Raw genomic sequence first — 25028 nt, 5'->3', positions numbered from 1 at the left:
AACTAGAAAAAAGTTAACACAACTGATAGTCTAGTAGCACCTTAAAGACTAACAATACATGTAGATGGTATTGTGAGCTTTCCTGGGCACAACCCAATTCTTCAGCTGACTGGAGTATTAAATGATTCATGATTCTTGGTTTTGGACTTTTAATACTCCAGTCATCTCAAGAAATGCATTGTGCCCATGAAAGCTCACAATACCATTTACATGTGTTGTTAGTCTTTAAGGTGCTACTAGATTATTCGTTGTTTTTTAAGTTTTAATAGCTTTTTTGTTCTTGCTCTCTCTTCTTTAAACCCAGAATCTCTCCAGTCTCTCCTTAGCCACTCTCAGTCCTTTATCAGGTTTTGGGAGATTTCCACGGCTGTTCCATACCAAGTTTTAGCAGCCATCAGCATCAACATTATTGTCTCTTATGCTCAGAATTTGATGAATTTTGATGACTGGTTATTGGGTTCTTCAGTTTATTTTAGAGCATGCATTAGGGTAGATACAAATTGTCTTCTCTAGAGTACTCAGTCTGAGTTTTGAATCTGGAAATGTAAAATACCCATGTAAGGAACCTGATTACCCTACATCAGCAATTCTCCATTTTGGGCTCTTATGGACGTTTCGGGTAGTTCTAATGTAATACATAGAGTTAAATAGGGCTATTCCCATATGCTGCCACCAGAAAAATTTATTAGAAAACATTTAAACTACAATGATTCTAGACACCATTTAACCTTTAGTGTGTACAAGGATAATCATGACAAAATGTAATAGCTGATTATGTGAGGGGTCAGGAGGATGCCCACATTAATCGCCACGAGCTAACATTTTTTTAAAAATTACTATCCTTGTCAACACTAATGGCTAAGTTGTGTTTAATATTGTGTTAGCATGTTTTCCTATACAATGCACTTCCTTCTCTCCCCTCAAAAAATAAGCAGGCCCTGACGCAATGTGATTTCAGATACAGTGAATCAAGAGTTGAAGCAACATGCACAGACTGAACTTACAGAATAGGACAACCAAGAGCACTTTTCATCCCTCTGAACAGTAGGCAGTAAAAATGGCTGGTGAAGGAGCAAGAAGAAAATAAAGAGGTTGGATAAAAAACTACTCCTGTCTCCTAGGGTTGCAAGGTGTCCAGTATTGTACAGGACAGTCTGGTATTTGCACGCTCTGTCTGGTAAAAAAAATCAGAAAATACCGGACATGAGCCAAATGCAATGACCGGTATTTTCTGATTTTTCCGGCTGCGCACCGGACGGAAGCCTGGCATGGGCTGGGAGAGCAGCTGGGAGTCCCAGCTGGGAGGCGGGGCTGCGATTGCTGCTGGGAGCCCTCAGTCAGTTGAGTGTGAGGAGGAGGGGAAGCCTACTCCTCGCTCGTGCATCGCCGGGAAGCCTACTCCTCGCTCGTGCGTCGCCGGGAGCCTGCGCGGGACAGGCAGCAAGTGCCCAGGTCAGTCCCACTCCCCGCTGGCCTATTTGCTCACCCCCCCTTCCTGGCCGGCCAGTTCTCCCCCACTTCCCCTCCTGATCTTCCCGGGCCAGCCCTCCTGTATCCCCCCAGCTCTGCTTCCCACCCCCCCTTCCTCCTGGCCAGCCCCACCTCCTCCCAGACAGTTTCCCCTCCCCCGATATCCCGTGGCCAGCCCTGTTCTACCAACCCCCACCACCAGCCCTGCTTCCCGTTGGCCCCCCCATCTCCTCCGGCCAGCCCCGTTGCCCCCCCCCGATAGCTGTTTCCAGGGCCCCCCCGTCCGGGCCAGCATCACTCCCTTCCTGGCTGGTCCCCCATGAAGCATGTCCATTTTTGTTTTTGTTTTTTAATGACTACTTGGTAACAAACTTTTTGTTTGTTTAGTTTGTTTTTTTGTTCAACAACTTTGCCTTTTTGTTTGTTTTGCTTGTTTAGTTTGTTTTTTTGTTCAACAACTTTGCCTCCCCTCCCTTTTTTTTCCCCTTCAACAATTTTTTTTTCCCAGTGGGTTTTTTTTTTTTTTTGGAGGAGGGGGTATTTTTGTTTCAGCCATCTGACAACCCTACTCCTAACAACCTTTAGGGAAAGAGAAGAAGAGAGATGGCACAATGTTGAACGTAGTGACAAAAATTAACAAAACAATCACCAGAGGGCAATGTTGGCATCAAAATGCTACATCTTTTATGTGTGATTGCATTATCAGAGTATCACTGCAATAATTTTGTGGCGATCTGTGACATTATTCAATGACAATGACTCTTGAGCTCATCTAGCTGGAGTAGCATAACACTAAAATATCTGAACACTGTCACAATGAGTGCTATTAATCCAACCACTGTCATGATTAGAAAGTTAATGGATTTTACTTCTACAAAAATGTATTTTAGTTCATTAAAGATACACGTGTCTAATCCCACTGAGTTTTTCTTCTGAAATTACCCATCTTGTATATCTTGTCTGAGAAGTTACATCTGACAAGAACACAAAAATAAGTCACACTCCAATATTACTGCACTGAAATAATTATGATAGCCATTCCAACTTTCTTACATAGTTGTAATGGACTGTTATGATCTTAGTTTTAAACATCTGTATACCATATTCTTTTATTTAAGAAAGATGAGATCATCATGAAGATTCATAGCATATGCAGATTTTTGCTTCAAAATTGGCTCTTCAGAGAAGAATTAATATGTTTATCTCTTTATCATCTCCCATTAAGAGTTAAACATAATAGAAAAAAACATATCTTACTTCAATTATGGCTATTCACTTTTTAAGTGTATCAGCAGATATTCCTTAACACAAAATGTTCATGGTAATGCACATGTTCCAATACACCTTAAGATTTATTGTTCCTTGTGGAAGAAAGTCAACATCTACTTCTTAGATTAATATATTTGATCTTCACTTCAACTCAAGTCAGTATCTGCTCTATTTTATTGTGCATTTTTATTATGGATGAACACATACAGTTGATTAACTTGTAGTAACAGTTTTGATAAAACAGCATCCCTTATACATCAGACTGGTTTGTTGGCCTTCAAGACTATGAACTCATTCGAACTCATAACTGGTGTCAATAATGAATTTCAGTTCTCAAAGGACAATGCACTGTAAGAGGTACTCCACTTCAGATGAAATAATAAACTGGTCTTTTCTGCTCACCTTTGGCTGTTGCTCAAGAGATTACATTGCCTACTGCAAAATTAACAAAGAATAAATTGAACTATGGACTTCTAGAGATAGAAAAAAGTGGAGCCATTTATCTGGAGTGCACAGCCCTCCTCAGAACTCCATGTTCACATGTTCTGGATGGGAGACCCCTTTGATTTGGCTCATATCTAATGTAGATGGCACTGTTCCTCAGTGAATCCAGATGAAGAGGTGCTTAGATACCACTGGTGTGTGTGATGTAAAAACTTAAACGGAACATTGCTGGTGATTCAATATGCCTACAACTTGGAGAGAGAAGGCAGATCCATGACTGCACCTACCTTCCATACTATATTTGGAGACAGAAGATACTTGACACAATACGTGCCCTGTCCCCCCTTCCCAAATTCTGCATGAGGGAGTGCAGCTCCAGCCTCTACCTTATTCACACACATAGCTATGGCTAAATGCCATCTCACAGGTGAGTGTATGTATTACACTGGAACTCTGGCATATGGTTGAAAAGTAGTTTGTTTTAATCTTCTTTGGAGAGGAGTGGCATTTGTAATTCCTTAATAGAGACAACTGGAAAAATTCAGGTAGAGCATTGTTTCATGAGAATTTTCCAGATCAGCAAAATCAGAACATTCCAGCGAGACAATCAAGTTTTGACACCTTCTGATGAAACTCAAGAAAGGTTCCATTAGAAAATTGTCTGGTTTCCTGCCAGATCCTTCTCATGGACCCTGGCAGGCCTGGCTGCCAGTGCTCAATCTCTTTTTGATATTTTTTGCTTTTCATTGCCAATTAGAGTAAAACCAAAACTTTAAAATATGTAATTGCCAATTAGAATTCAATTACCTTTCTCTACATAACTAGTCTGAAGTGTTTATGTATTCCTTCAACTAGAAGTTATTCCTGTCGATGTGTGAATGAGATATTCGCTAGTATTACTAATTATTTAATAAAATGTACTAAATAGGAGTAAACCTGACAATAATTAAGCATTTTAGATGTCTGAAAATGGAGTCACAACACTGAAAGCTGGGAAGATATAAGGGAATAAATTAAAAAATGGTACATGTGACTTTGAACATTTCTGAAGTTTAAAACATATTAAACAGCTGCCAAAATGTAGACACTTTTTCCACTGACCACCTCTGATTCACAATTAAGTAGATCTTTTGTGATTCTGAAAGGCCTACCGTCAGTGGTATATCAAAGTTAATGTTCCAGCTTCATATTTTCAGTTTCCCTGTTTTACAAGCAATATTATTTAATAAGCAAGAGCTGGATTCACCAGCAGTCTGCATTAGACAGGAAAATATATATTAACTTTACAAGCAGAACACGCAAATATTTACAATTTTAGATGTCCTGCATGACTGTGAAGGGAGGGGGGAGCCAACAATGTTTTAAACAATCCTTCACTGGGGAAACATTTTTAGTGTGTAATATTTCACTGACTGTTCCATGTGGGAAACCTTTTTTTAAACATAAATATTTTGGAGACTCACAATCCAACCCCTGCACTGCCGCCCACACCACAAGATCTGTTGGATTGTGTTTTTTAAAATTTTATGCTTCCAAACCTCTTGAAATTTTAGTGGAAAGCTATATTTCTAACAATTTTAACAGTTTTAATAGTCTTTGAGATGGAGGAAGATATTTTAAGTTTCCCACATGTATGAGGCAGGTATAGGAAAAGAGTTAAAGAACTGAAGATGTATGCAACAACAGCTCCTATTCTATTAGAATTTTATTTTGGTGCTTCAAAATTAATTCCAAGGCCAAATTAGACTGTAGCTCTTGGGATAGGGGCCATCATGTACATACAATGTGTGCATGTGTATGAATGTACATTTGTTCATACATGTACATACATTGGGAACTGCCAAAATATAGATGACTAGTAATGGCTGACAAAGTAAAAAAACACTAGGTAACAGCCAATTCACATAACACACATTCCCCTTTTGAATATGCTATTTCTGGTGTAAAGTGTCCTTCTAAAGCTAGTAATACTGCTATCCATGCTGACTTTGCCACTAGGTCTCCCATTCCATCCCACCTATACCCTTCTAAAGAGGGGAACCACAAAGCTTTGACCCAGGGATCAGTTAAAGCAGATACCTGACAAAATCAGGTTGGGATTGGCTAAAGAAGGACCAGGACAGCAGAAGTTCCATCCTTTTTGGGTGCTATGTCCAGCAATCCCAGAGATAGCTCTGATCCCCCATATGTATTAGACTATTCCCACTCGTACCAGTTCTTCCCTCACAGGGACTATACTGCTTTATCCACAAGTCTCAGCACACTGTTTTAGGATTCAATTTTCTCCCTTTGAACAGAACAGGCTATTTAACCCCGCTGCCATTCAAACACAAATTAAAAAACATTTTATTACAGAGGAAAATGCCTCATTTGTATACCTTTTGCTCAAAGCAAACTTCTACTAGAAGACTGGAAAGATTTGGGTGAGGGGGCGGGTAATGGAATATAAACCAAAATATAAATGTAATAAGCAGTCAATGCTAGTCCTGTCCCATCTCTGCTATAGTTCTGGCTTCATCTCCCGTTCTGTTTTCCTCTTTTTCAGGACTCTTAAAGAAAACACAATTACTTTCCACATCCACAAAAAGCCATGCTAGATAGAATATTGCAGGGAAGGCACTCAAAACTTTCCATTCAGCATTTACCATTAACTGTTTTCCCCTTCTCTTTAAATAACTTTACGGTAAAATAAGAGTAGATATATAGGAGTTTGGTCATAACCCATAAAGTCATGCAACCTAAGAATCACATCTCCTAAGGATCTGAGCCCCCAGGCCTAATACAAAGGTTCACAGACTGCAAAAAGAGTGCATGACGTTACACATTGGGTGCACTTTTCTTACAGTAAAAGGAATGCAGGAATATTGAAGAAGGAAAGAACATTTCAAGGAAGTGTTGGTAGTAGTGAAATACACACTTTTATTAATTTTTTTTCTTCTGCATCAAGAAGAAAAATGTCAACTATCAACATGTCTCTCCAGACTGTACTCTAAGCTCCTAAAGGTTTTCAAATGTACCTAGAGTGACAAGCAGAGGTGGGCTAAAACCATGCCCACTCATCTAAGCCCCACCCATAGTACACAAAGGTACTTGGATCCAAATAATCCCTGGTGATGGCTTGGCAAAAACAAGAGATCTGACATCTCTACCACCATCACTGTACAATGGCCTCTTTCTGGCTTCTACAGACTTTGTCAGTTTTTAGACTCCAGATACAGTGCCAATTGTTGTCCACAGGGCTCCTGACCTTACAACCTTGCACACTGTATGAAGACCACTGACTTTTATTGTCACAAACTGACTGAAACTGGAAATAAGTTATCTTACTGTAACAAAGAGAAACAGCAGCAAAGGACTGAATAAAGCATGGAAATTCATCATACCTGCTATCAATTTGTCAGGCAAAAATAATTCATTTGTGGAAGAGCTATATTGCAACAGAAGTTTGGAAGATACAAATTGGGTTGAGAGATTAGCATATAACCTCAGCATTCCATGGAAAACAAGGTAAAGCCAGTAAGTAAAGAAACCCTGAGACTTACTAGCCAAGATCACAGAAAAATCAAAGTTGTGCAAACTGAAGTACATCTATGCAAGTTTAATATCTATCTAGGTCAGGTATGTGGAACCAAAGCCCTGAGGACCAGATGCCAACCCCAGCTTGCTTTGATCCCGAGGCTCAGAGCTCTCCATCCGCCATTGGAGCACACAAAATCTGTTAGTCTGGCTCCCCATAGGCAATTATGTGAAGGCCCCAACTGATTTTTCTATGGCTTGGTGGCCCCTTACCCAGAAAAGGTTCCTCATCCCTGACCTAAGCACTTATCATTCATGCTATGAGACAACATCACTAAACTGCCTGGGCCAAATTCAATAGGACTGAATAGAACATGAGTATTGAACTCAGCTCCCTGTTGAAATCTTCAAGTTATTTTGTACACCATTTTCAAAGGCATAGTATTATAGTCATCTGTATCAGCTATCAACTAGCTTTACAGTATGGCAGCCACTGCCATATTCAGGCAAAAACCTAAAACAACATTTGTATGATGCATATTGGGGAGCTGTGTTTTTTAAATTTTCAGTTTGTCTGAGAATTTTATTTCCTGAACTGCTACATTTAATTCCCCTTTGTCATGAGGATTTGAGTACTCTTCCTTTTTGTCAGCTCTGTTTACTTTCTCAACATTTGGATATATCTGTGAGGTTTTAAAATTATAGTTAATTGGTTACTTTGATATTACTTCATCTTTTTTCCCCTTAGGGATGAGTGAAGCCATTAACTGAGCTGCAGAACAAAGTAGGTTTTCTTTTTTAGAATTGCTTAATTTGCTGTTTGTGGCTTTAAAAATGTGTGGGAAGGATTTTGTTGCTTTGTTTGGAAGATTAGTCCAAGGGAGAAGACAGCCTGAAACATCTCTCTCTCTCCCCAAGTTTAAAATTAGATTTTTTTTGCTATAGTTATTTGTACTGCACTCTCTCAGAATAATCCTTGTAACCTTTTGGATGCTTCTCTGCAGGGTCAGAGTTTAACCAAAATCCTGTTTAAGAAATAGAAATAACACTATGATGGGGTTTACAGTTCAGTCTGAGAATGAGAGGCCTACATGTGGACCTGTATCAGACACTTTACTGAAATCCAGTTAGATTAGATGTACTGCATTTTCTTTGAAAAAGAGAAAGAATTTTTAGACAAAAAAGGAAATCAGATTCTTCTGACACCATCTATCTTGTGTGTTTATTTGCATTTCAGCAACTCAAGTGGGAGAAGAAAGACTATGAAGCTTCCTTCATCCCTGGACTCAAGATTCCCTTTCCTTGAATAATGTTGAGGGGTAATCCATTTTAAAAATTAGTGGTCCATGAAAATAGGGGCTGACCCTCAAGCGATAAGCAATTGAATCAACTGATTGTATACCATATTAGTGTATTTTAGAACTGTATGTAGTGAGGTCTTTTCTGAAAGCTAATGACACACAATATCATTGTGAATCAAAAAACAGGACTATGTAGCACTTTAAAGACTAACAAGATGGTTTATTAGGTGATGAGCTTTCGTGGGCCAGACCCACTTCCTCAGATCAAATAGTGGAAGAAAATTGTCACAACCATATAAACCAAAGGATACAATTTAAAAAAATGAACAGACATGAAAAGGACAAATCAAATTTCAGAACAGAAGGGGGATGGGGAGGGGAAGGTAAATGTCTGTGTGCTAATGATATTAGAGGTGATAATTGGGGAAGCTATATTTGTAATGGATAAGGTAATTAGATTCTTTATTCAAACTCAGGTGTAAAGTGTCAAATTTAAGCATGAATGACAGTTCAGAGGATTCTCTTTCAAGTGCAGTCTTAAAAGGCCTTTGAAACAGGATGCAGGTAATCAAGTCGTTGAGACAATGTCCTTTCTGGTTGAAATGGCAAGAAACTGTTTTTTCTTTGTGATCCTGTCTAATATCTGTTTTGTGGGCATTGATCTTTTGGCGAAGTGTCTGAGACATTTGTCCAATGTACATAGCAGACGGACACTTTCAGCACATGATAGCATAAATTATATTTCTGGATGCGCAGGAATATGTGTTCTTGATCTTATAACTCACTTGGTTAAGTCCAATAATAGTATCAGCAGAGTGAATATGTGGACAAAGCTGGCAACAGGGTTTGTTGCAAGGGAAGGTACCAGGATTGGTATTAGTGTGGTATGTCCTGTGGTTGTTGGTAGGAATCATCTTGAGGTTAGGTGGTTGTCTATAGGAGACTATGGGTCTGTCTCCCAGAGCCTCTTGGAGTTTAGTATCCTGTTCCACTATGAGTAAATATGGGTATTTAATATTGTGTTTTAAAGCCTGTAGCCAAACAGGTTCCCTCCTGCCATACAGGAAAGACAGCAGCCATCTACCCACATCTAGGGTTACCAGGTGTCAATATATTGTTGCCATGTTTTGAAGCTCGATCAGTTCCATATGCATTGTCTGAGGAAGATCGCCCATGTGACAAAATTCCTAACATGGAAGTTCTTAAGCTGTGTGGTGTCATGGGCATGGAAGCAATGCTTATGAACAAACAGTTTTGCTGGATTGGTCATGTTATGAGGATGGATGATACATAGATACCAAAGATGGTCTTCTATGGCCAGCTTGCTCATGGAAAGCACTCTATCAGTGGTCAATATAAGTGTTATAAAGACATCTTAAAGGCCAATATGAAGTCATGCAACATATCTCCCAATGATCTGGAAACTCTAGTTCAGGACAGATTGTCCTGGCAACAAACCATTATACAGGCTCTTAATTGCTTTGAGAGTCAGCGTATCCAGACATTGCAGGAAAAGCGGAGGATGTGAAAAGAACATACAGCTCCTGCAGTTGGTGGCTGTTTGTGACATCTGTAATCGGCTCTACCGATCAAGGATTGGCTTAGTTGCTCACAAAAGGTGTCACAGAAGTTGAGATCCATCGATCAACAGCTCAGTCCAAGAAGAAGAAGAGGGTTGCCAGGTGTCCGGTATTCTTCTCCTGCTGCATCTGGGATTTAAAGGCGCGGAGCATCTTTTTTTTTATGCAGTTGTTGGGGTTTTTTTGCTCAACAAATTTGGTTCCCCATTTTTTTGTTTTGCTCTCAACAACTTTGGTCCCCTGTGTTTGGGTTTTTTTTCCTCAATAACTTTGGTCCCCCCCCCCCCTTTTTTTTTTTGGCTCCACCATTTTTTTTCCTGCCATGTTTGGTATTTTTTGTGTAAGTATCTGGCGACCCTACCCATCTCCTATGTAGTTTAATTAAGGAGTGAGCAGAAACAATGGAAGCCCTATTTACATAAAATCAACAGGGAGATGGGATGCTCAGAGATGGGTAAAAACATGTGGTCAGCCTGCCTCTTGAAACAAAGTCACTGAACTTTGGAAGAGATAAGCAAAGACAAATGCTTTCTTAGGGATCCATTACTAGACAGACACAAAAAGAAACAGAGCTCTTGCAAGCTGAGAAAGATGGTGGCTTCATCTCTGAAAAGTGAATATAGAAGAGAAACCATCATCTTGCTAGATTAAATTTTAAGCTTTAAGGTGCATGTTTCACTTTTATTTGCTTGTAAACCTTTTTAACTTTATCCCTTTTACTTGGCAAAATTTACATTATGTCCTATTGTTAATAAATTTGTTTTATTTTTACTGAAAGCCAATTCAATGCTGTGTTTAAATGGAAGGGTGCATTTGCTACAGTTAATAAGCTGTGATGTACTTTTGAGAAACAAATTAACCTTTCCAGAAATTAACCTTAACAAATTCCAGAAATGTCCCTGAGGGGGCAAGGCATTACAGAACATGGTTTTGGACAAACTGACTCGGTGGGAGGGGGCACCTTTCTGGAGATACTTAATGAAAACAAGATTGGGGCTGATGACAAAGTGCTGAGGTCAGAGCCACTCCATTAGGTCTGTGTAGCACACACACAGTGAGGGTGCAGCTTGAATATTTGTAGCCTGGCTGTGAGCATCCCAGATTGAGAGCTACAGCAGCAAAACACTGTGAGACACCCCAAGGTTGCTGGGCAGGTTGAGAGCTCCTCACTGCTCCTGATTGCATTCCGGCACACAGAGTTTTATACTAACATTTTGGAGTCTAATAATTATTTTTCCTCCAGTCAAGTAGTCATTCTTCAGTTACCCTTCCAAGGGGTCAACACTTACTTGCCCTTCCTGGGGATGCCAATGGATACATCTCAACCTAGAGCAGTGGATTCAATAAACAAAGCAGCTATAAGAAATTAATTCCATGATTACAGGGGTTTCCTGTTTAGCTTACAGACAACATCAAACAGCTTTAGCTTTAAAAAACCCACACACTATTGCTAGTGAGAAACTCTTTTTCCCATTCCTCAAGTTAGGTTCTTATTCATCCAAACCTACAACTCAGGGTTTGAGTGTGTTTTTTTCTTATTTTACGTCTGGGGAGGGGTTCTTTCACATGCACGCACACACGTCTGAAAATTAAATTAAAAGCAGCCATGCAAAACTGCTTTAAGAAAAACAATTTTTTGCATACCTAAACATTTACTGCAGCTCCACATGTGAAGAGGATGACTGGTGCAAAAAAATATGGGAAAGAAAACTTCCTGTGCCTGAGTATCATCTTTCAGCGTCTAGTTGCAAAGGTAGAGTTTTCCAATATAGAGCACTAAACTCAAGGTGGTTGTTTTTGTTTTAAATGACAGACCTCCCTCTAGCCTCAAAAGAGCTTAGCAAAAATTTTTCACATCATCCTTTTTTGCATTTCCTCCCACAACACTTACAGGTAACAATTAAAATAAGAAAACCACAACAAACCACAGGGATTTAAACCACTGGGATGAGGAATGACTCATGCGGATTCTCTCTCCCCTCTACCCAAACGTAAATCATTTCTTCTTTGAAGAACACTTGGCTTTTGCTTGTTTACTAGAGGCAAAAAGGACTTTCAAATGTCTTCCTGGGCAGTGGCCACAGGACGCTACCCTGGAATAGAATGTCAAACACATCAAGATAGATTTTAAGAAGGAGTTTGGGCTATCAGAGTGAAATTGGCACCATGCAAAGGTCCAACATAAAACTACTATCTATGGGTATGTCTACACTACCCCACTAGTTCGAACTAGCGGGGTAATGTAGGCATACCGCACTTGCAAATGAAGCCCGGGATTTGAATTTCCCGGGCTTCATTTGCATAAGCGGGGCGCCGCCATTTTTAAAACCCCGCTCGTTCGAACCCTGTGCCGCGTGGAATGAGTAGTAACGGTAGTTCGAACTAGGAAGCCTAGTTCGAACTACCTAGTTCGTGCCCCGTGTAGCCGCGCGGCACAGGGTTCGAACGAGCAGGGTTTTAAAAATGGCGGCGCCCCGCTTATGCAAATGAAGCCCGTGAAATTCAAATCCCGGGCTTCATTTGCAAGTGCGGTATGCTTACATTACCCTCCTAGTTCGAACTAGGAGGGTAGTGTAGACATACCCAGAGGTACAAGAGGAAGCAGCATGGCACATAGGTTTCACATTGGCCCCCTGTATGGCAAAGTGCTAGTATCTCCAAGAAGACTTAAGACTTCATCATAAGGATGTTAAGTATCGACTAATTGACTAATCAAATTGTCGATGCATTTTGCATCATCTTTTCAATTAGTCGATAGGGCACCTCCTTCTTAGAAGTGTAGCAACAGCACAAGGGCTGCTGTTTCCAAGAGGCAGTGCCACATGGAGCCCGGGGTCAGTGGGGGAGTCCCCAGCTGATCCCAGTCTCCACACGGCACTGCAGCTTTGAAACACCATGTGCAGTTTAGGGACACCCCAGCTGTCCCCAGGCTGCATGTGGCATTCCAAAGCACCAGTGCTCTTTGGAGCCTGGGGTCTGGACCCAGGTTTCAAGCAGTGCTGCTAATTTGAAGTACCCCCTCTTCTTCCTCCCCCCCTTGCTGTCTTTATCTGATAGAGGCAGCAAGGGTGGGGGAAGCAACTAGTCGACTATCCTGTTGACTATCCAATAAGAATTTGCTTATCAGATAGTTGACTAGTCCTTCACATCCCTACTTCAACAAAAAGAAAACAATAGGAAAGGGAGGTGGGTGGGGCAAATTCTGATATACAAAGCTACACAAAGCATATAACTATTCTACACCATGCAATGCATTTGAAGTACATTTTTATTTCCACCATTACTCCCAGCTATCTACTCATCACAAGAGAAATATTATGAATATTAATTAAGGACGTTAAGGGGGGGGGGTAACTGACTAATCATGTAGTCAATACAATTAGTATCAACTACATAGTTAATCAATAAGAGAAGGCACTTTGTCCAGGCTTGCACTGGGTCCAGGAGCTACTCCCGCTCCAGCTCTGCAGTTTAAATATAGTAAGAGCCTCCCGTGGGAGGGGGTGGGTGTAACTCACAGACCCCGTGTGAGCCGGGACTGAGAAGTCAACTTGCGCCGGGTTCAGGACCACTTTTGCTCCCCCGAACACCGGCTTCGGTCCCTGCCTCTTTGCTGCCTCTGTATCAGAGGCAGCAAGGTGGGGGGGGAGGGAAGTGAGTAATCGACTTGACTACTCATTTACATCCCTAATATTAATTATGAAAAAACAAACTCTGCCCACATAGATCAAGTGTTTTGCGAACACAGACAAAGCCAGATGTTGTAGCATGCCTATCTCAGTTTATATGCATTATTTTGTTCATTTATAATCTACCCATATCTAGCAAACTGCAAATTAGAGTCCAATACTTGTCTCAAAGAACACATTCAATTTGTTAATATATGGAAAACAGCATGAAAATAGATCCATCACACCCCCACCCGATACAAACACAGCTGAATCTGTCACAAGGTTGACAAGACAAAAAAGTTTCTTAATCACTGGGAAGCTGAATTTTTATAAAAGTAAGGAAGTCCTGCTTCATATGCATGGGAATCTTTCTGTAGCCAATTGATCACATTTTATTTTCAATCTGGTAAAGCCCTGCAAGATGATGCCCTCTGACTCACATGGTCAGATCCTAAAATAGACTGAAGTCTATTTTTCACTCTCCTGCATAAAATGGAATGAAACAAAGACTATGTTGACAGAAAATGGGTCTTTCTACTATTTGCAAAGGGTGTTGCATTCCCAGCTGCTTTGTGGGAGATGGGAAGTTTTTGCAAACAAGTTGTTTGACTTCTCTTCCCCTCCTTTTCTGGTGACATCAACATGAATCTCTTATCAAAGCAACCTCTGCTAAAGGAGATATAGAATGGAACAGCTGCAGATTCTTCATAATCGTGCATATATCTGCTTAACAAATAGTACTGCTGCATCCCATAATCCCAGTACCAATGAAATTAAATTACCTGATGCTGCTGGGACAGGAGGACTCTTACCTCATGTGCTCTGAGGCACCACACACTTACAAGAACTAGAATTAAATTCCATCCATTCTTTATAGAGTTGATACATTAACTACCGTAAATTATACCAAAGCACTGCCAACTACATTTATTTTTCATTATATCTTATGTTCTCTCATGGGAATAACTTCTGAATTGGTCTTATATTATCAGGATTTTGTTTAAGCAATACATAGCTGCCAGTCTCTGCTCTCTCTCCTTTTTGTTTCTCATCTAGTCCGTTCTTCATAAACATGTAACAGAGTGGACAATGGCAACAATCCCATGCATATTTAGATTAACAGAGAGTAAACTTTCAAACATTAAAGCCCAAATCAACAAAACTGTAGGAAACTGAGAATAAGCAGAGACCAGATGTACAAGATAAAAAATTTATTCTGGATGAAAGTCTTATAATGGATTGAATCCCAAGAAACTAAGGAGTGTACCACACATACGGAATCAAGTTTCCTTTTTGTTAGGCAAGAAATATGGCATACACTATCTCAACTGAAAATACCTTTTCATGCACTCTTACATTTCCACTAGGGTAAGGAAAGATAAGGTAAGGTAATGCTGTAGAAACTCAGTACACTATGAATTAATTATTTGATTTGTTCTGAATGATGGTTTAGTTTTTAAGTAATGCTAAATACCACCCAAGTAAGTACAGATAGATAGTTGAGAGAAGAGGTAAAGGTTTTCATTTAACACCGTGAATGCAAGTAACAAGACACAATTTCTCCCCAGAGAAAGAGAACTAGGAAGGAGAAGCATCTACTGGAGCAGGTGGGATATGACTCAGATGGAGACAGGATCAGCTACCTGGGAAGGGATGGGAGGGATGTCCTGTCCCTATAGCTTAGTGAAAATGGTGAGGTAGGGTATGGGGTTAGTGCACATACTAGTCAGTGCAACATGTATGTTAGTATTTTTCCTGTAATCTGTAGAAACTCCCAATTAAAGAGATTACTACTGACATCTAGTGGCAGCCTCCATTATAAATAGGTTATTGAAGACAAACCTATAGATATATCCCAGTGAAAGACCTGGGCACTGTCCATCTGACAGCAACCATTCCAGGAAAGTTTTTGGTGGTTTTATCCATCCAACAAGTAACTGCACCAAAATAATCTTTAAGACCATTACAGAGACCTCTCAATGAAAAAATATAGGAATAGCCACCTTGCAAACTATTCCTGTGTATTCAGCTGCTAGAGCTACCTAGCAGAAACTAACCACTAACACAATTCATCATAAAATAGAATGTGATGATTTCTATTACGAGGATTCAAAACACTCAAGATAAAGAATTATCGCTTTCAAAATCTTTAATGATCTCAGAACCTTTTCTTTTTTAGGAACCAACATGGTTAAAGCACCAGTTTAGTTCATTTGCTTGCTGCATTTTTTCCCTACTTGCAGGGTTTTCGGAGTAAATCAATTTCTAGTGCGCACACTTACAACTGTGATCCATGTTTGCAAGTATGTACAGCAGCATGATAAAAGAGCACAAAGATCCTTGTTTGAAAAATTAACAAGTGGGTGATGGATTTTGGCATCACTGGGGAGCTGTCATTTTAATACCAATGAAATAAGTAAGATGGAGATAAGCCATGAAGGGCCCTCAAAAAACAAGAGAACAAGTAGCGTACATTTTATGTGATAGAGAAGGGGGAGCTAGAACAGAGAGGGTAACACAGTCAAAGTGAAGGAGCAGGTGAATAATCCTTGCAAAAATAGATATGAGCAGGGCAAAGTCCTCCCCCCCCCCCACACACACATACAGACAGAGTAAAGACACCATGTGATGAAAGTCTCAACAAGAGTTTTCACTGGGCCCTGTCCTTGGCTGCCAGAGGAATATCCACAGAATGCTAGAGTGGGAAAGAGAAAGATCCCCTGAAGGAATAGCTGGCACAGCAATTAGAGATACAGAAAGAGAACCAGGAGGGACCGACCCACAGAAGCCAAAAGGAGGATTAGAATTTTTTTAGAAGAAAGGCACGTAGTCAACTGTATCAAAAGCAGCTGACAGGTCCCGGAAGATGAAGATGCAGTGCTGGTTCCAGGAGAGCCAACAGTCATGCTTGGTCCCTGGGCAAGGTGGGGGGAAACCAGCTCCGTGCTTTACTCCATTTTCTCTTGGAAGAAACCAAGTAAGAGTCTATGCAGACAAACAAGTGGAGGCAAAAAGAGAGGCAGGAGTCACAGATGGCAAAAATGTATTTGAGGTTGAGAGAACGGGATTCAATTCAGTTGAAGAGGTAGAGCTGAAACCTTTCACTCCCGCAAATACAGGCACAAATTAGTCTGGAAACTTGATTGGTTATTAAAATACATTTAAAACATTTGAAGAGAACCTGCAGTAACCATCAGAACTGATGCCTTGGAGATGCTGCACAGCTTCTAAGAAGTAAGAGTGTTTAGATTAAATATCAGCAAGATTTAAAATCTGTATCACAGCTCTGAACTTCCAATGTTCATTAGGGCTAAAGAGTATATGGGTATAATATAAGTGACAGCTCATTTTCAACAGCAACTTAGAAATGGAAGACTGCAGTTTTCTAGTGTGTCCCAACGCTAAATCGTATTTCATGTGCTATCAATTATTTCTTGGTGAGCACTTTGAAAGCTTATTCTTTATTTTCAGTTTTTATTTTGTTCTACTGTTGCTGTATTATAACAATACGGTTTTTCTGTAGCCATATTGGTAGGCCTAAAGCCTTCCTCTGAAGCCAGACTGAAGAGCAGCAGCCATTAGCCTGGAGTCACATACTCTCATTCCATCTAAATTGCATTAAAATAATGTCATACCAGGCTGTTAAGGAGATCCTGTCCTTGGGGCACCCACTCTCACCTGATAAAGAAATAGATATCAAGATGGTAGAGAAAACTTAGCTTAACAGCATTTTGTCTGGCAAGAAACTGTTTATCAGTAGTTGAGATTGTGGAATCCTCATTCTATGATTATTAGCTTCAGACATCATCTTTCTTTCCAAGCCGGTCATCTGAAGAAGTGGGCTGTGCCCATGAAAGCTCATGATATCATCTACATGTTTTGTTAGTATTTAAAGTGCTACCATGTATCAGAGGGGTAGCCGTGTTAGTCTGAATCTGCAAAAGCGGCGAGGAGTCCTGTGGCACCTTATAGACTAACCGAAGTGTTGGAGCATAAGCTTTCGTGGGCAAAGACCACCATCGTACATCTGACGAAGTGGGTCTTTGCCCACAAAAGCTTATGCTCCAACACTTCGGTCAGTCTATAAGGTGCCACAGGACTCCTCGCCGAAAGTGCTACCATGTTATCTATGATTATTGTCACTTTACTATTGTTTGTGTGATCTCTGGTTTGTAACTCTTTCTGTTTGCTGTATAATTAATTTTACTAGGTGTAAATCAACTAAGATGGTGGGGTATGATTGGTTAGGTAATTCTGTTACATTAGGTTATGATTGATTAGTAAAATTAGACTAAAATAATGGGTTAAAGTATAGCTAAGCGGGACTCAAGTTTCACTATATAAACTGGGGTCCAAGAAGGAGACCAGGAAGGAAGAAAGGAACATCAAGAAGAAGGAGGGAAGACCTGGAAGAAGAACTCATCTCCAAGACACAGCCTAAGAGCAGAGTTGCCAGAATTCTTCTGCACAACTGTGATGTGCAGCAGCTAGGATCCAGAGAAACTGACCTTACCTGGCCAACAGGGGAAGTCTGCTTGCCTTTATCAGGATTAGTGAGCATGACACTGTATGCTTAGCATGTGTGTATACTGCTTGCTTGGCAATTGTCAATAAATAGAGAATAAAAATTATTACTGTGTAAGACTCTTTCAGTGGCAAATATTCTGCAGACCCACAGAAAGTTATGCCCGGAGCCCTAGGAATTGGATAAGGGTGGGTGTCCCTGAAGTGTGGAAAGGATAGGGAAATTTGTGCAGGTTACAGTACTGGCATTATTTAGGAGTTTTTCAGCAGTATTCTGCATGGTAACTCCTGCATCATAAGTAGTATCTGAGCTAAGGATAGAATTTAGCATGAGATGTCATACAGTCCATCTGCTAACACCATCTTGTATTAACTGGCTACTGAGCAGCTGCCTATATGCTGGCTAGTAGTTATAATATTTGTTGCTAAAAGCTAGTTAAATAAAGCATGATATCATGAATGTGATGTTACAAGAAGTGAGCACAACACCCAAGGGTACAGAGACTCTTTCTTTTTATTCTGCTTTCCCAGCATTTTCCGAAAAGCTTTACAAACTTCTTCATCTGCCTGTTTTGTGGACAACCTCAGTGCAGAGCTACAGAATTTGCATTAATAGTCTTTCCTTGATACCAAGAGCAACTGTTGATATGAAAGAATTTGTAATGAACTCCAATTTGATTCAAGAACACGTGGCAGCCTAATAAACCTTGTAAAAGTTGTATATCTAGTACAGGCTCCTTGGAGCAAGAGCATTTGGCATTGTGGAATGCCCACTCCTGTGCACCTGAAGTTTATACGTAGTGTAAATTCTCAAATTTTATAGAATACTAAAGGTTACTTCAGCTATATTTCAAATCAAATATGACTGAGTTGTTTACTGACCTCTTACTTTAGGTCTCATATTTTAGCATTTCTGACTTTCATTAGAATAAATGTTAATTTTTTATTGATAATATACAGTTGTTTGAATACTACAAATATTTCCAAAAAAATACATTCATTTTCAAAGTTATTTCAAACTGAGTCCTCTCCCTGAAGAAAAACATTAAAAATTACAGAAATTGTTGGAAATAGTCAATACAAAAGTCAGAAGAAGCTCTTAAAAAAATCACAATCCCAGCAACTGAAAGATAAACATCATGGAGTAGTTGGAGGAATACAATACCTAGTTTAAAAATAGAGGCCCCAAGTCAGCAAAGTACGTAAGCGCACTCTTAACTTCAAGCATGCAAGTAGTCTTATGCTGAACATGACAACACACATCCTTAACGTCAGGCATGCGTTTGTTACAGAGGCATTCTGGCCAGTATTTATCAAGATATTCAAACATCCCTTCTTTCAGCAGAAATCAATTTTTCTTCTGTTTTATGCCAATACTTACCCAATTTCTTTACTAGAGATGGTCTAACACATGCCATCATCATATCCTGCAAGCTCTTATCTACCTGCTTAACACTTATGCATGTTACCAGTTATAGCTTAAAAGGGACAACTCAAATGTGTTAAGTTAAATATTTGCATAAATAATGACCAAAGTAGAGCCTAAGAATGGTTAGAACTGCTCAATCCCAAGCACATAAGCAGATAGGGAGTGTGCTCCAGTAAACTGAAATCACTGCTGAAAAACAATTTACAAAAACTACATTCTTAGCCAGAAGAGAGGCTTTTACATCTTTTTACATCATTGGCTTACAATACAAAGACCTTTCACAAGTCAGAAAAAATAAGCTTTGTCACTTTCATATGAATAATACGGTATCACTAAATAACTATGTTAAAATATTAAATCTAAATAATTTTACTATGAAAATACAATGTGTGCTGAAATGCTGAAAGGAAGGTGCATTTTTGGCTTGAATGCATATAGGATTCATAGATACAGTCTCATATTTCAGAGCATGCATCCATCACGCCATAAAAGTCTGAATAACATTTTCACAACTGTTAGATATGCAAGTCACATTAGAAATGTGCCATTATTCTATTTCAACCTTGCACAGATTCTGTGGTCATTGATTTATGAGTCAATCTGCAATTTTACTTTGATGCTTTTCTGTCAACTGTTAGTAACACATTAGACTTGTGATAAATACTCTAACAATTTATGTTAAGCTTTTACAAAGATTGCAAGAAGGCTTGGGATTATTAAAAGAATGAGTGTTTAGACTTGCTCATTTATCCTGTTTACAAAGCCTACTCTACCCAGCAATGCATTCAGTTTAAGGAAAGTAATTCATCAGACCAATGCTCAAAAACAGTACATTCACCACTGTTACTTAACACTCCCAGGCATTAGGTGTACCATAGCATTCGTCCTAATATAGTTAAGTCTGTCATTGTTTCAGTATAAATCCCTTGTTTTCAGAATGCTAAGAAACCACCATATAAAATTCACTGCAGCCTGAACTTGTCAATATTTGTTAAAGTGTGACAGTTTTACAGTCATACACACACACATAACCCAAGATGACGGCCAACTGAAGTTACTTTTGGCATTGTAAATAGCTTTTATTTAAAAACTGAGAACAGCAATCCATGTAACTTAATTTATTTTGGTATACTGCAACCCATTACAAGTTAAAATTTTATCAAGTTGCAAACATTGGATTACACTGATCCTAAAATCATGCACACACATGTACACATGCATCCCTGAAACATCTAAACAATATAAATGTCAAGTGCATGAGCATGGACAAATTGACTTAATATATTGTAATGGTTCCTTCTACTGGATGGTTAAATTGCAAACTATAAAGAATTTACACTAACAACTCTTTTTATTAAAAAATACAGACTATCAATGACAAATCCACTTTTCAATAACTGCGTAAATATACCATTTAAAATAAATATATATGTCACAACACACATTCACTCAGTACAGGCCAATGGATCCTTGGAACTATTATTATACAGCAAAAACAAATGGACTTAGCACTTATACATAGTCTTTTTGCCAAAGGATTTCACAGCAATGCACAAAACTGGCAAAGTGCTAGTATCAGCACTTCAAATGTGGAGAAACTAAGGCATAGGGTATCCATCAATGGAATTATTCCTGAGTCATTTATGGATAATACAGTGATTTTTATGGGTAACAAACAGCAATTTTTGGATGCAGGTGTGAGAAAGAAAAAAACAGGGTGTGAAAAAATAAAACTCTGAGAAAGACAAGATAGAGGTTTTAAAGCAGATAAATCAGTATATGTCTTTCCAGTATGAAAATTGCTGAAAAGGTATTCTGATTAAAAACATGAACATTAGAAGAAAAGAGTGGGGAAATGATGTACTATGATATATGATTTCTGGAAAAAAAAACAAGTGGAATGTATTTAGGAAAGAACAAAAAAAACCCACAAATAGAGATTGGCCCTACTAAGGGTCTATATTCAGATAAAAAGACAATGCTATATTCCCAGACAGAATGCAAGCTAATCCAAAACTCTATTCTCAATACAAGAATAGGAAGTCACTATCTTGGAAGAAATGCTGCAGAAAGCACAAGAATCAACAGTGTGACACTGTTGCAAAAAAAAAAAAAAAAAAAAAAAAAAAAAGCAAACATAATTGTAGGATGCATTATTTGGAGTGTTGTGACCAAGACACAAGACGTCATTCTTCTGCTCTACTCTGTGTCCAGTTCTGGGCACCACATTTCAAGGAAGATGGAGAGAAATTGGAGAAGGTCCAGAGGAGAGCAACAAAAAGGATTCAAGATCTAGAAAACATGACCTATGAGGAAAGACTGAAATAATTGGGTTTGTTTAGAAAAGAGAAGACAGAGGGGACATGATAGCTGCTTTCAAGTATTTAAAAGGGTGTTACAAGGAGAAGGGAGAAAAATTGTTCTCCTGACCTCTGATGATGGGACAAGAAGCAATGGACTTCAATTGCAGTAAGGGAGCTTTAGTTGGACATTTAATGGTCAGGGTGGTTAAACACTGGAATAAATTGCCTGGGAGGTTATGGAATCTCCATTGCTGGAGATATTTAAGAACAGGTTGGATAGACATCTATCAGGGTGCTTGGTCCTACAGTGAGGGCAAGGGATTGGACTTGATGACCTATCAACATCCCTTCCAGTTCTATATTCTATGATTCTTTGTAGTATCAATGGATGTTACCCATTGGTAAATGTTTCCCTGCCTCACCCCAGAAGTATGGAAGAAGGGATTTCCAAGGATATAAAAGAGGCACATAACGTGTGGGATTTTCAAAAATGCCTATGAGAATTAGGAGCACATGTGCCATTGACTCTCAACAGGATTTGTGCTTCTAACTCACTTAAGCGCTGCTGATAGCAGCATCCTTTGATTTTACAGTTAATTCTTCTGTACTTACAGTAGAAAGTCAGTTTTTCAAATAGCATGTAATTTGGTCCTAAAAATTTGAACGAGGCTGAAATTTGCTACATCTGCCCAGCACTCTGTAGTCTTACACACCATTTTTCCTCACACACACAGCACACAGAGGAGGACAGACAAAAAGCCACTAAGCTTAGTGTTTTCTCTTCCCCAGGAAGATGGCTGGCAATGACAGATTCACCAGCAGGAGTCTCATTCTGACAAACCTCCTGAGGCTCAGTGGAGCTATTCTCCTGCATGAGCAGCCACAGAAGATAAATCTGATACAGAGACCTCATAGAAGTTGAATTTGGGTTCATCAGCGCAGATTAAGTACTACTTTCTCACACACACCATGTTAACATTTTCAAAATTGGAATTAGAGGGGAATCTGGCAGCAGTGCCCAGAGTTAAGCTTGCCTAACAGCTACCATTAAAAAAGACTCAATTTTCACTTCTAACATACCCAAATTTTACCATTTTTGCTCGAACTTTCTATGTCAGGGGTCTGCTCAAGTTAATTATTTTTTTTTCAAATTCAAGAAGGAAAAATTCTGCCTTTTTTCTAAAATACACACTCTTATCAAACATCACTATCATTTCTACTATCATTATCAGTCAGTACTGGACCATACAATACCAAGATATTCCAGGAACGGAACATTAAATACCTATAATTAATGACAAATGATGTCAAGTTTCATTTTCATTGCCTTAATTCTTTATGATTGAATAAAATTTTTCAGCCAGCTACAAAACTACATCTATAATATCAAATAGAGGACAAGGAAACTAGCGACTCCACATTTCTTGCCTACTCATTCTAGATATCACACACTCTCAACTCCCATTCAAGTTAACAGGAAGTGGGGACATGCAGGTCTTCTGAGATGCTTATTACCTGGAAGGGCCAAGTCCTTAATTTAGGGAGTCCTTCATGCTGGGTATGTATGTATCCTTTACATAAAAAACAAGTTTGTTCACAGAAAAGGGAGAAAGTACCTCCCAACTTGATAGCAAGGTCAGCTACAAATAGGCACTAAGGGTACGTCTAGACTACATGGCTCCGTCGATGGAGCCATGTAAACTAGTTTACCTGGCATAGTCAATGAAGCGGGGATTTAAATAATCCCCCGCTTCATTAAAATAAAAATGGCCACCATGCTGTGCCAATAATCACCTGATCCGGCACAGCGTGGCAGTCTAGATGCAGCGTGATCGACAAGGGAAGTCTTTGTCGATCCTTTCGGTAAACCTCATTTCATGTATAGACTGCCGCACTTTGCCGGATCAGCTGATCATCAGCACAGTGTGGTGGCCATTTTTATTTTAATGAAGCGGGGATTATTTAAATCCCCATTTCATTGACTATGCTGGATAAACTAGTTTACATGGCTCCATCGACGGAGCCATGTAGTCTAGACGTACCCGAAGAGTGGTTATAAGGGGTTGAAATTACATCATGTGCATTACCTGTATATTGAATTTCAGGATGAAAATCTATTTCCACTTATCAATGAAATTACGCCAGTATAAAATGAATACAGGATCTGTCCTTAAACCATTTGTGATGCCACTAAAATACTGTTCATGTCACTGAGTATACTTTACACTGTAACTAAGGGATTTTTTAATTGCTTTAATTGTCAATCTTCCTATTTCTAAAAACACTATGCCAATAACTATCACGTAAAAAGGATTAGTCGAGTTCAGGAAGATTAGACCAAAATGTGAGGGGGAAAAAAATCAGTAAGAAAATGAATTACCTTGGTCTTATATTTCATTAGGAAAAAGCAGATTTATTTTCAGACGACACCATCTCTCTCTTGATTCTGTAGGCAAAGAAGTGAGGAATTAATAAAAACAACCTTTTGTCTCCACACATTAAATGCTTCTTAAAGAGTATGCATTAGTAATAAAGGTCAGAAGAAAATCATTAACAAAATTTTTAAAAAAATCAACTTCATTCAGCAGCTCCTATATATATAACATGCTGTTAAATGCCAGATTACTTCCCAGAAGGTTTCATCTACCCTGTAGCTGAGCGAATTGGTGACTGCAGTGTATACTCTGTGTTTTCTTTGCCTCTCTCCCTTTTCTCACACAGGAGCAGAGACTGGCACTTTGGCATTGAACAGCTTGCTACTAAACTGCTCAGAAGTTAAAGATATTAGATACTGGTATATTATATCACCTTCCTTCAATGGAATAATGATCATAAAATACTCAAGTGAGCTATTTAGATCAACTGCATTCACATGTAGATGGGAAACGAGAAAAGCCATGGCAACATTAAAGAAGATTTTTTAAAATACCAAAAGTTTGGATGGGGTATGTATCCCTAAGTTACAAAGCATAAATCATACTATAATTGCTAGGCAGTATGAAGAAAGATTTCCTATGGGCAGTGTGTTGCCTACTTTCCCACTATGGAATTCTTCCACCTTTCCTGAAGCATTTGGGACTGACCACTGTCAGAGACAGGATACTGACAAGGTCAACCACTCATCTGCTCCTATATGTTGATTTCTTTGGTCTCCATGTTCACTTCACTCATGTCAATACAGCTACATAGAGAAAGCTTGAAAAAAATCACTTTGTTATGTACCACTGGAAAGTGGGAAGCTCACCCTTGCAAGCAATGGGACTTACAGTATTGATTTCTGCAGACAATAAGTTTCCCATAAAAACATTAAATTTCTAGTACTTACAAATATAAGGACACTCTACCAAAGTGTAAGAGCCTACAACAGGAAAAAATGTGAACCAATGCAGTGGTTTCACACTTTTAGAGTGAAATTAACAAGACTCTGGTCTGTTTAAATGCTACTCTTCAAAACCTGGTGGGCAGCAGTTAAAGAGACAAGAATAGTGTCTTTTTTTTTTTTTTTTTTTTTTGCTTGTGCT

General features: G+C 39.2%; 1 protein-coding gene across 3 annotated transcripts in view; it reads right to left on the bottom strand.

The window, feature by feature from the left end:
- Positions 1-25028, bottom strand: part of INPP4B (inositol polyphosphate-4-phosphatase type II B) — a 478846-nt gene that overhangs the window by 389352 nt on the left and 64466 nt on the right. For all 3 annotated transcript variants that reach the window (XM_075929897.1, XM_075929896.1, XM_075929898.1), the window contains exon 2: positions 23888-23953. The gene's annotated coding sequence lies outside the window, so the exon portion shown is untranslated. The remainder of the gene's footprint in view (positions 1-23887; positions 23954-25028) is intronic.

The sequence above is a fragment of the Pelodiscus sinensis genome, chromosome 5 (genome assembly GCF_049634645.1).
Source record: "Pelodiscus sinensis isolate JC-2024 chromosome 5, ASM4963464v1, whole genome shotgun sequence".
Lineage (NCBI taxonomy): Eukaryota > Metazoa > Chordata > Testudines > Trionychidae > Pelodiscus > Pelodiscus sinensis.
The sequence above is the reverse complement of the archived record's forward strand: the minus strand, read 5'-3'. Positions and strand labels throughout refer to the sequence as shown.